Genomic DNA, 11761 nt, shown 5'->3' on the forward strand with positions numbered 1-11761 from the left:
CACACACACATGGTCTTTATATGGCTACAAATAAGGAAAACAAACAATTTGCAAATGTACATTTGGGATTTTAAAAAACAAATTGACCTTCATGATTCCAGGTCAACCTTTTTGATGGTATGTGTCAATGATGCTGCAGTTGTGGAAACCAAAATGGTTCAGTTTACTTAGGATAGACCAGGGGTAGGCAATCCCCGACGTGTATGACAGAGCATGGCACACACATGCATTTTGCCTGGCACTTGTGCCTTGGGGAAGGGGCTAGGGATGTGCTGCCAAAACAAATATCAGGTCCCTCATGGCTCCCCTGCTGTCCCATTCCTCTCCTCAGCATGCCAACATCTTAAAAGTCAAGGTTATGGGTGTATTTGGCACTCTGCCCAAAAACATTGCTGACCCCTCTGATAGTCTATTATTCTTATCTTTCCCTTTTATTTAATTTTTATTATAATACTTTTTATTATGACTTCTGAGAGGTGGCCTGAATTCCTGGCTATTGTCTGATAATGAATGCAACTAATACTAGAAGATGATGAGAACACATGAAAGGGGCCTTATACATTCTGCAGTTGAATAAGACCAAGTTTTGTGGGTAGAGCTCTTGCATTCTTTAGCAGTGCTTAACTTCTTCTAGTTCCATGAAATATTTTTTGTTCCATCTCTTCTGGACCCAGATATACACAGGGATGTGTCTGATAGCTCAATAAATGTACTGAAGTGTACAATTAATCGATTTGTTCTAATCAGTTATTATTTTTGATGATGGTTTTGTTGGTCCTCATACTCTTCACTGTTCACCAGACTACCCTGTGCTGAATCTCCTTTCTCTGGCCTTTGTGTGTCTGTGAAGACAGCATTCATCTTTTCTGCTCCACTGTCCTTAACTTGCAGGACGTACAGCTGCAGCGAAATAACACATTCTGTAGAAAAATGTTGAATTACCTAGTGTCTTAAGAAAAACAAAAAGCATTTCTGTGGCAATGCCCTTGTAGAGTTAGTGGGGCCATGAATGAGGTGGCTGAGATCAAGTTCACACCTCTGAGTCACCGGTTTTGGGTTATTACAGACCCAAATGAGCATTAGTCTACCATTGGTCAATGCTTCCAGGTTACTTTTGCATTTAGAAGGGTTAGAAATTTATTTAGTTTTAAAATTAAAGGGCAAAGCTGAGAGCTGTGGCAAGAGGTAAGAAATTTGCTATTTGGGTCCAGTTAATGAGTGTGAATTGTGTTCTTTGGAATTCAGTTGCCTGGGGGAACTTCCTCAGAGACCATTGGTAGCAGTTTTGTAGCTGGCCATTATGCTAACGTAGCAGAGAGCCCATGTGCTGAGACTAGTTGATATGCCTTTTCAAAGAATTAGAATTTTTGTACGCTCTTTCCTACTCAGAAATATATGAACATATTTTTTCCTTTTTGCAAGTAGTTGGTGAAGTCTTCAGTATCATGTTATAGCTTATTCTGATCTTAAATTCAGTATGTGCCTGTACTGAGGATGTAAGCCTCTTATTCCATTATAAGATTAATCTAATTCCTGTCACAGATGTAGCAAATCTACATATTGGGTCATCCTATCCATTTCTCTGCTCCTAGAAGGTAGATGCATTTATAGGTTGTAAGAGCTGCTTGAGGTGCTCTGGCTTTGAAAAACTGGCTCAGTTTAAATCTGGACTTGTCTACTGAGAAAGCTGCTGGGGAACTAAGGAGACATGAATTTCGGGTATGGCAGTTATTCACACTAGCAACCCATGTGGTCAAACTTATTCTTCACTAAAAGTGCCTTTTTGAAACTTAACAATTCATTTCCAGAAGTGGACCAAAAAAGGCACTCAGTGCAGAGGAAGTGTCCATGCAGAGACACTTCTGTGGCTGCTGTTAGAAGCCCTGAAAATGAAGCAAGTTGGTCAGTTTAAGGGCTGTTATTAGGAAGGAGAAAATGAGGCGGGTAGCCCCAAAATCGACAGGCTCTTGTCACTGTCAAGGCTTTTAATAGTAGTACTTTGACAGCTGGTTTTCCCTCGTGTCTTTTGCTAGTGGTTAAATGGAATTTGGTGATCTTACAGCAGTCTATGAACTAACGCAGTCTATGCGCTTAATTGTTATGCGGATAATGGTGCTTGTTATAATGTAAACAACTTGGAAGTGGTATTGTGTTATGCTTTTAAGTGACTTGATCTCTTATTTGATATCCATATAAGTAGACTAAACTGCAGTGCAAATCATGATAGATGTTCTGTTGGCAGTACACCACATCAGAAATGGAATGACTTAATCAACCCACCATGCCCTAACATTTTTAGAAGTCATTGAGCTTTGGAAACTGTGTTAGTGAGAACCCCACTGAATTTTTTTCAATAATATAATCCTGACAATATCATTGTGATGATCTCTTTTTCTCAGAGTGATGAGTGAGAAATGAGATGACTCGCACTAGTCCAAATTATGGAAAAAAAATGGAAGAACCAGGATTATGACTTGGGTATTTCTCACTGTAACAATCCATTCATCATTTTGTGATGATTTATTAATGCCAGAGGAGGTGTAAACCCAGGATTTCCACCAGTTGCCTTTTCTCTTCTGGGAGTCTTGAGGTGTTCTCTTTGTCTTTCCACCTATTTCTCTAACTCCCCAGTGTCAAATGGGGTAAGGCTACAGTTGCCATGATACCCAACGTTGTCTCATCTAGAATGAGGTTATCATACCTGCTTCAGAGGTTCAGCCAGCTTCCTATGTGTCTTTCCTTCTACTGGAATGTAGTAGCATCTTCCAAACAGCCTGTATCCTGACCCAGTCCATGTTCCTGATGGCTAGATGAACAACGTAGAGAAAGCACTCTTGACAGGTGCAGCAGATTCTTATACAGAACAGAAAATCTGCTAGAAAGATCTTCCCTTAAGAACTGAAAAGGTTTTCAATATGGATTGCTCAAAAAATCCACTAATGGCTACAGTGTTGATTTTTATTTTTTACTTGTGCTAACTCCTTATTTATATGCCAGACACCCCCATGAGATCTTACTATTATCCCTCTCAGGTTCCTGGATCAACCTTTCATATGCTTGTCAAAAGGTGTTTTATGCTCCTGTACCTTCCAAACAGTGTTTCTGTTTGCCACAATATTGGTATGGAGAGTTAGTGATATTCAAGTCTTATATGGCTGAACTACTGTATATGTCACTTGACTGGCAAAAAGTTAGAAGACAGTGATAAAACAATCTAGCCTGAAACGGTCCCAGAATTCCATCTGAATCGGTCCAATTACTTTTTACCAATCTTCTTCCAAAACTACTACTGATCAATAACATGCAGGTCTATATGTTACCCTCTGTGTACTCTGGATGTACCAGAGCTCTGTTTTACTTTCTTAATAGGATTTTTCTTATCTTTGTGGACATAGCTGTTGAATGTATCAGAAAGCCAGACTTGCTCATCCCAGAAACTGTTGAAACAGACCATAGAGTTCACAGGATGTCAGCTGTCTGACAGTCCTCGCCTTCTGACCCTGAATGCATGCTCCATCAGGGTCCAGACCTTATTGTTGGCTTCCTTTAGAAATGTTCTGTAGCAGTATAGTATAAATGGTGACTTTTTATGTACTTGACATGGCATCTAGGGCAGTGGTGGGGTTTGGAAAGGCAATGCTGCAAACTCTTTGGTACAGCTGCAACTTCTGCTGCTTGGTGGAATCCATACTGATGTATATTCAAAAGAAGAGAAAATTGTTGTTTATTGTCTAGTAAATGTGGGCTCAGGGTGTTGTAGTTAATACTCTGTGTTGAACAGCCAGCCTCATAGATTTGGAGTTGCCCTTTTTGTCTTTGTACAGGACCTCACAAAGAAGAAACATGACACTTCCCTGACTCTAATGGACATTGCTATCTAAAATTAATTCAATTTTCCTGCATGTGTGATACATGTGCACCTAGCATTCATTCTCCACTAACCACAGTTCTCTATAACAACAACAAAAAAAGGTGGTAGAGGGTGGGGGAAACTATTCTTTTTATTGTTCAGTTGTGTAAAGGATACCCAGAGATGTGCATAAAAAGGAAGACATGAGACATCTTCAGTGATGACTATTCATTCATCTTTGACTTCAAAGCATTCTGCTCATATTTGGAAACTTATTAAGGCACTTTAGAATAGGTGCTGTGCCATCTTTACCTTGTGTGGTGATGTAGCATTAGTGAATAGTGATACAGGACAGCCCCAGTTTATATTTATCACATAGTCAAGGAGAACCTAGGACCAAAAAGAGAGGAAAAATGCTCAGAAGTATCAGAAAAGAGTCTCTGCTTAGGTGATGTTCTGCAGGCAGTTGACCATACTGGCTTATTTGGGAAAGGGTAGTCAAAGTAACGTTTAAATTTGCAAAAGGAAATTTAGCTCAAATCTTAAATTATCTTAGTTTTTCCCCCTGCCTGCTTTCCAGAATTGTGCCTGGCCAATTCAGACAAGTAGGCACCTGCAGTTAGAGAGGATAATGAGATGAAAATGTTTCTTCTTTGTATAGGGATTTGCTAGCTCAGTCAGAACATGTGGCTGCACTCGAAATAAGCTACAAGCAATGTAAAAATTCTATGGAGAATCTTATATGGGATAAAATAAAGGACTTTTTTCATTAGTACACAACAATTTTACCAAATAATATACTAGTATAGTTAAGGCTGTACAAACCTCCTCTCTTCCACTCAGTGTGGATGTAGTATTTGGTGATAAAGTTGCTTGATACTGGCATAGCTCTTCTCATAAACACAAGGGGGAGTAAGCGAAACTTGCATGGCCACCGGCAGGGACAGGTTGGGAGGGCACAGGAGGGAGTTGTACCAGGGTAACTCTGTAGTTATTCCTAACTGAAATAGTTCTCTACTGGTATAAACTAAGTGTAGATCATCCCCGAGTTCTCTAGATTGTACTACATTGATAGAAGTTAGGCTTCTGTTAGTCCCCTTACAAATCCCTTTATGTATCGATCCTATTATCTAGGCATGTCATTGTCTACAATTACTTGGCCAAAGAGTTGCAGCTAGCTTGGGGAAGAGCTGGGAAGTGCAGGCAACCCCCGCTTAATGCTGTTTCGCTTAGCACTATTTCGCTATAATACTCATTTTAAATTGATACCTGATTCTACTTCGCGTTCAGTGAGTTTTTGTTATAACGCTCACAGTCGCCATTAAAAACACTTGCGGTCACCATCTTGGGTTGTCAAATACTTTCAGTTTCACTTAATGCTTGTTTCCATTTAAGAGCGCTAAGCAAGGACTGCCTTTAAACCCAAATTTCTCAAGTGCTCTTGCCACTAGCCTAGTCCTGCTCTGTCACTGACATGGGAAGGTTTCCAGGGGGTTCAATTTAAGACTATTAAATAAATAATTATCACCATTTCTGACTCTCTTCTGGGAAGCCAGATAAAAGTATGGTTGGGCAAGGGCCAGCATCTCTTTAAGGGCCTTGGATTTAATCTTCTTTCAAATTTGGCACTCTTGCATGCTGTTTGTCAGCAAGTACCTTGTTTACAAGGTTAAATTTTTTTATCTGATTGTCTCATGATAATACAGATTTCCATCTCTTTGTGGGTTCTGTATGTGCAAATTCGGTCTTATGCAATGACCCTTTTTATACCAAAAATTTGTTGTATGCAAGGTAAATTCACTCTTAGGCAATTGGTGTGGTGGAAGCCCATAGTCAGCTGCTTTGTGCAGTGCATTATGGGAGTGATGCATACCAAAGTATAGTTTCCTGTGTGGATCTGTGCTCCTTGCTCATCATCTGTGATGTGTTTCTGTAGTTGCCATCCCCATTATGGTAACATTTACCACCACCCTGTGCTTGTGTGTACTGTCTGCTGTTGGTGAGTACCAAAATTGTCTTGTGAAAGTAGTAGAAATGACTCTGGGGGTCAGTACAGTTGCAGTCTTGGAACATATCCCTATTTGTTACATTTTAAAGTGGGTTTCCTTTATACGAGTTCAAGTTATGCGCTGTTTTCCAGGAATGCATATACAGCATAAAGCAAGGGAAACCTGTATACAACAAAACATTATGTGGAACTCATCCTGTAATACACAGAAAAATGCACTAAATGCCAAACAGTGTTGAGGGTAATGTGTGTTGAAACAGTTTGGGATCCTTCTCTGTTGAAGTAGTCTGTGAAACCCTTGATTGTGAAGATACCGGATGTGAAGATACTGGAAACAGAGGAAGAACAAAGTGTGTTGCTCTGGATAAATAATATATGACTTGATTTTCATGGGTCCTTTTCCCTATCCCAAGACTTGAAAATAAAAGCAAATAAACAGGTTAAGTTTCAGCAACTTGGTGAATGTTTAAGATGCAGTTCTCCTTCCTTCTCTGTCTACCTTAAATATACATCTAAATATATCTTTTTAAGCTATAGGCTGGAAAATTTTTGGAGAGATTTTGAAGTGGTAGAGTAAAAACATTTAATAGGATTATTAATAACCTTGAGGTGGGAGAGTACTCATTTTTTCCCATCCTGCACGAGGTGTTATTTACAAGATTGGAGCTGGTACTTTTCAGTGTGCACATCTGCACATGCACTTAATGTGACTGAATATACTCCGGCTCAAATAATCCCGACGCTGCTGTCTATATGTGTGTTTAAGTGCGGTAATTTACTGTGGTGCTGGATACCACTTGTATCTGATGGGTTGATCTGGTAGCATAGTAAATTAGTCTAGTGTTCCCCAGTTTTCGTGCATGTGTAGATGGCGATGCTTTACTGTAGCAAATTAATCTTCTGCTCGGTAAAGTGTCTCATGTAGATGTACCCACTATCTATTATACACATACTGGACTGAAGCTGTACTGCCCCCTTGCATAAAGCCTGAATAGTTACAGGGCTGATTTATCATGTTGTTATATGTTTTCAGTTGCTGCCTGTATATTTAGGAGACCCTCAGGAGTTCTTCAACAGTACCTGCTGCCTCCATTTTTCTTTAATCACTGGTAAAATACGCAGGCTAACAGTTAGCATTATGTACAATGAATTATATTCTTAACTTTACCTGCTTCTTACTTAATCCCAACTCATAGTTCTGCCAAATCAAGTTTTTCATTTTTTGTCAGCTTTTCATATTGTATTTCAGCTTTTTTACCTTATGTTGTTTCAGTGCTAATTCTAAAACCATTTTTAAATAGTTGGTGTTTAATAGTGATATTTGGTACATGTGAAAATTGGATCATATTTATGAAGCCATTCATGGAAAACAGGGATTTAAAATATTTGTCATCCTTGAACAGGGACTGTTGCTACTGTCCCATTTATAATATATGTGACTTATTTTTCAAGACTTTTGGGTTACTAGTGTTTTCTAAATCATATTGAGATTCTCAAATGGTAGTGGTAGCTTGAAGATTGTTTCTGGCTGTCACCCCTTATAGGTTGGAGCTGGTGTGTAAGGACTGGGGGCTGAGGCGGGAATTAACGCTCAAAAACTTACCCATCTGTTAGGCAATTCTTCATTTGTACAGAAAACCAGTTGCCTTTCATATACTAATTTTTGTTTAAAAAATCCAGTTGAAAACATTAGAACCTAATGAAGAAAAAGGTGCTACATATCCGGTTAAGGCTTTAATTGTTCAGAGGCTGGTTTTACAACCTAGTGTTTTGTGCACTTTTAAGTTTTAATTCATTAGCTGGATTTGATTTGTTAACTAGATGTTCCTGCCCCTGTGTAAGTATTGAGGGCTTGGACTTGTGCCTTTTATTCCAGGGGTATATCCCCAGTGACCACGGAATGGACAGTGCTGAACAAAAAAAGGGTTAACAGGATATATGCACACGGAGAATACAGTTTTTACATTTTTAAGGTAAATGTATGGGCATTCTTTAGTTCCTTTACAAAATACAGAGAGCTTCCATCTAATCCAAGCCAGTGAAGTTTTAATATATTTCTTCTAGGCTTCCTAATGGTATTGTATGGCACAGACCCATTCCTTTAAAATTTGTAGAGAGTAAATTGAGGAAGTGTTAATTTCATTTGATTACACTGATGGATTTCTCCATGTGTATATTACAAGATTTTATTTTGTTCACTGTTTGACTGGACATTTCAGAGATTTCATGCAGACTAGTTTGGGCTCTACTATGTTCTGCTGAAGGTGCTAATATGACATGATCTCCTTAATGCCCTGCATTCTTATCTTTTCCTTGTAAAATGTCTTGTTTACTTATGGTAACTGCAAAATGGATTATGCTGAATAAAACTAGCCTCCACTGACTGTTCCACCAAAAGATTTTCTTCTACAGGTTTGCTTGGCAGCTTTTGACTTTTCTTGGGGTTGCTATGTGAACATGTAAGTTAGTGTAATGTAGTGTAATGGAAGGAAGAGTATGTTTGTATTATTATTTTTTTTAGTATATTTGAATTTTCTGAAGTAGTATTTTTCCAAAGTATACATTGTAAACATTTTGGGAGATAATTTCCAAAGTATATGTTGGAGCTAGGATCCTCACTGTTTGATTTAGTGATAATGGAAGACATTTCCTAATTACATTGTGGCTGTGCCAGTTGGCTCTACTCAGAGTTCTGTTGTCCTCAGCAGTGAACAAACGAGTAGGTGGTCCCTATCTCAATTCAGGATGATGATGTGATATAAGATAAGGTAGTATGGAAAAGACATCTTTTATGCAAGTTAAGCCTATGGCTATTGAGATAAATTAACTTAAGCTAATTGTAATTGATATTTCCATAGTTTTGATTAATAATATTTTTTCCTATTCAAACAAAAGTCAAAATTAGGATGCTGTCTTTAGAGATTATTAAAAATAACACTGGGCATGTCCCAAAAGTTCTTTCAATCCTACTCAGACAGGGCCAAATATAAAAAACTGAATTTAATTAGTGAGTCTGAATAGAGAAATAAGAACACAGATATAGAAAGGATGGTGTGATGTTAAGAAAATGCTGATAGTAAGTGGAAGTCTCTTTCTGCCATAAGGTAAAACACAAGTTAAGGCAGTAGGCAAAGGATGAGAGACCAGGAGTAGTAAGAACAGAAGATTGAAAGGAGCATAGTAAATAACAGGAGAGATGTAGGCTGAGCTGGGATTGTTGTCATGAAGGATTTGAAATGATAGTTACTCTTTCCAAGTGTATGAAATCTCTTGGGGAATAATCCTTTCTAAATACAGATAGAATATCATCCGTGTGCTGATAATGCACAACTGTGTATCTTTTGCCATATGGACCCTGTGTTTTTCGAGCATTGGCATACCTCAGATAAATGTTCATGATTGAATGAATGGGATTTTACATATTCTTGGTCTTTGGAAAAAAAAAAAATTCTACCAAAAAGCTCCCTGTTCTAGAAGGCTTGTTCTTATGTGTTCTGGCTTTGTCTTGTTGAGAAATTGTGCTGGCATGGTGTAAATCAGATTGTCTTGACATCACTTTTGATAGGAAGACTGTCAGAAGAGAAGAAAGAGTTTTCAGGTACATCCAATACAAGTCACTTAACTTGCTCTTGTGATGATTGTGCTAAAGAATTACAGGCTCTCTATAGTAAGAGGTGTCCTACTTCCTTGAAGGATAGTTTCATTCTTGTTGCCTATTTGAAGTAAAGCAGTGTGATTTGCTGTTTTAAAGTAGTGTGTTTCTGTTTTGCCCATACTAATATATTTTCTCAATTTCAAGACAAGTTGTCCCCACCCTAATTCATTATGGGGGAAATGAAGCCTGATCATCTTAGAATTGAGTTACCTGCAGGTAGTGCTGAGTCCTGGGCTCTTCTCTGGCTCCAGCCTGATTCCCTTGCTGTTCTCTGGTTCCCTGCTGAGCCAGAGAACAGCAGAGGAATCAGCCCAGAGCCAGAGAGCAGCCCAAGATCCAGTGTACAGCTAGAGAGCTGTAAGGGAATCAGTGCTCAGTCTTGCTGCTCTCTGGCGCTTAGCTGATTTCCTGTGCCACTCTCTGGCTGTGTGTTGGATCTTGCACTGCTCCTTGGCTTCCTGCGGATCCAGGCAGCCTCAAGGAACCCAGCACAGATGCACCCAAGACCATAGGTGGTGGGGAGTAGGTGGTGGGGGGAGGGCAAGTGGCTGGGGGCAGGTTGAGGGGGTGCAGTACGAGTGTTTGCAGGGCAGGCATGGGGTGGAGGGTGGGAAGCAAATGACATGGGGGCAAGGGTCCAGGTTCAAGCTGCATATCCCCCTTGCCACTTGCATCTTCGCTGCTTATCCCCCCTTACCACAGCTTCCTCTGCCACAGCAGTGGGGGGATGAATTTAAGATGAGCTTCCAATAATTAGAATATTTATATGAAAAATTATAAAATTATATTTTTCCATAGAATCTGGGGCATCTTAAATTCAAATTTTCCTTGGATTCAGGTAAATAAGGCAAGTACATGTCATCAGCTGCAGAGAGGATTTCCACCATTGCATCTGAAGTCAGCGGGAGACCGTGTTCTGACTTTGACAGACTCTACAGGTACAACTCAGTCCTCCCTTTAATCTGGCTCCCTGCATTCCTTGCACTATTTTTTTTTTTTTCAAAAAAATGAAACATGATCATCCAAAAAGGAAAAAAAAGACATTTGAGAGATTTGATCTTTGTGACCAGTGAAGAATGCCTGAAAACTTGTGTTGTTGTTTTATAATTCTTTCTGAATGATGGCTCGTGTTAGAAATTCAGGTTTGGTCGATCCTGTTTTTTAAAAAAAAACTCTGAAGAACCATAGGTTTGTGACACTTGTGTCAGGCTAGGTTCATGGAGACAGCTGACCATGCTTGGGCTACTGTAGAAACATAAGACTATACTAGAGCCAATGCACAATAGACATCCACTGATGCAAATTAGAGACTTGTAGAAAGATCAGGAATGGAATATCTAGTCACTACAATTCCTGGTTATTTAGTTTTTTTATTGTCATGTGTAGCATAAACCTGTGGAGAGCAATGCTCCATTTTTTCCTTTTCTTTTTCAACTTTTTTTACTGTTGTTTCCCTCCCCTCCTCCTTTTGCCTGCTCACTGCACCACTTTCTTTCTGAGAGGGATTCAGTATTTAAGACACCTCATGTTTTACATAAGGGCAGATTTGGATATCTGGACTTGTGCTTAATATACCACCCTTCTCTGTGAGTAGTCCAGTGGGATTACTTGTAGAGAGGGGTACCAGTCAACGTACAGAGGTTTCCCTCACTTTATGCTGTACACGCGTTCCTGGAAAATGATGCATAACTCAAATTTGCATAAAGGGAACTCACTTTACAATGTAAAATATAGGGATATGTCCCAAGACCTCGACTGTACTGACCCCCAGAGCCATTTCTACCACTTTTACAAGACAATTTTGGTACTCACCAACAGCAGACTGTGCACACAAGTGCAGCGTGGTGGTGAACGTTACCATAATGGGGATGGCAACTACAGAAACATGTGTTGCAGACAATGAGCAAGGAGCACAGATCCACACAGGAGACTGTATTTTAGTACACATCACTCCCACAACGCACCACACAAAGCAGCTGACTGTGGTCTTCCACCACAGGGATAGCATGAGTGAATTTACCTCGCATATAATGAATTTTTGGCATAAAAAGGGTCATCGCATAAGAGCGAATTCGCACATACAGAACCCGCATAAAGTGAGGGAAACCTGTACCAAGTTAGCGCCTGTCTGCACAGAGATAAAGGAAATTTGAAATAACCAACTGAAACAGGCATGTTCATCCCCAGGCCCACAGGCCAGATCCGGTCCCCATTGCTGTCTGTGGGCTCCCCATGAATCCTGTAGGGA

General features: G+C 39.6%; 1 protein-coding gene across 9 annotated transcripts in view; it reads left to right on the top strand.

Moving 5' to 3' along the window:
• The window catches only part of FBXW7 (F-box and WD repeat domain containing 7), a 212521-nt gene that overhangs the window by 55969 nt on the left and 144791 nt on the right, over positions 1-11761 (top strand). Inside the window, exon 3 of one of the 9 annotated variants that reach the window (XM_025198524.1) lies at positions 10352-10451. The exons of the other annotated variants lie outside the window; for them this stretch is intronic. The gene's annotated coding sequence lies outside the window, so the exon portion shown is untranslated. The remainder of the gene's footprint in view (positions 1-10351; positions 10452-11761) is intronic. 9 annotated transcript variants of the gene reach the window in all.

The sequence above is a fragment of the Alligator sinensis genome, unplaced genomic scaffold, assembly GCF_000455745.1.
Source record: "Alligator sinensis unplaced genomic scaffold, ASM45574v1 scaffold169_1, whole genome shotgun sequence".
Classification (NCBI taxonomy): Eukaryota; Metazoa; Chordata; order Crocodylia; family Alligatoridae; genus Alligator; species Alligator sinensis.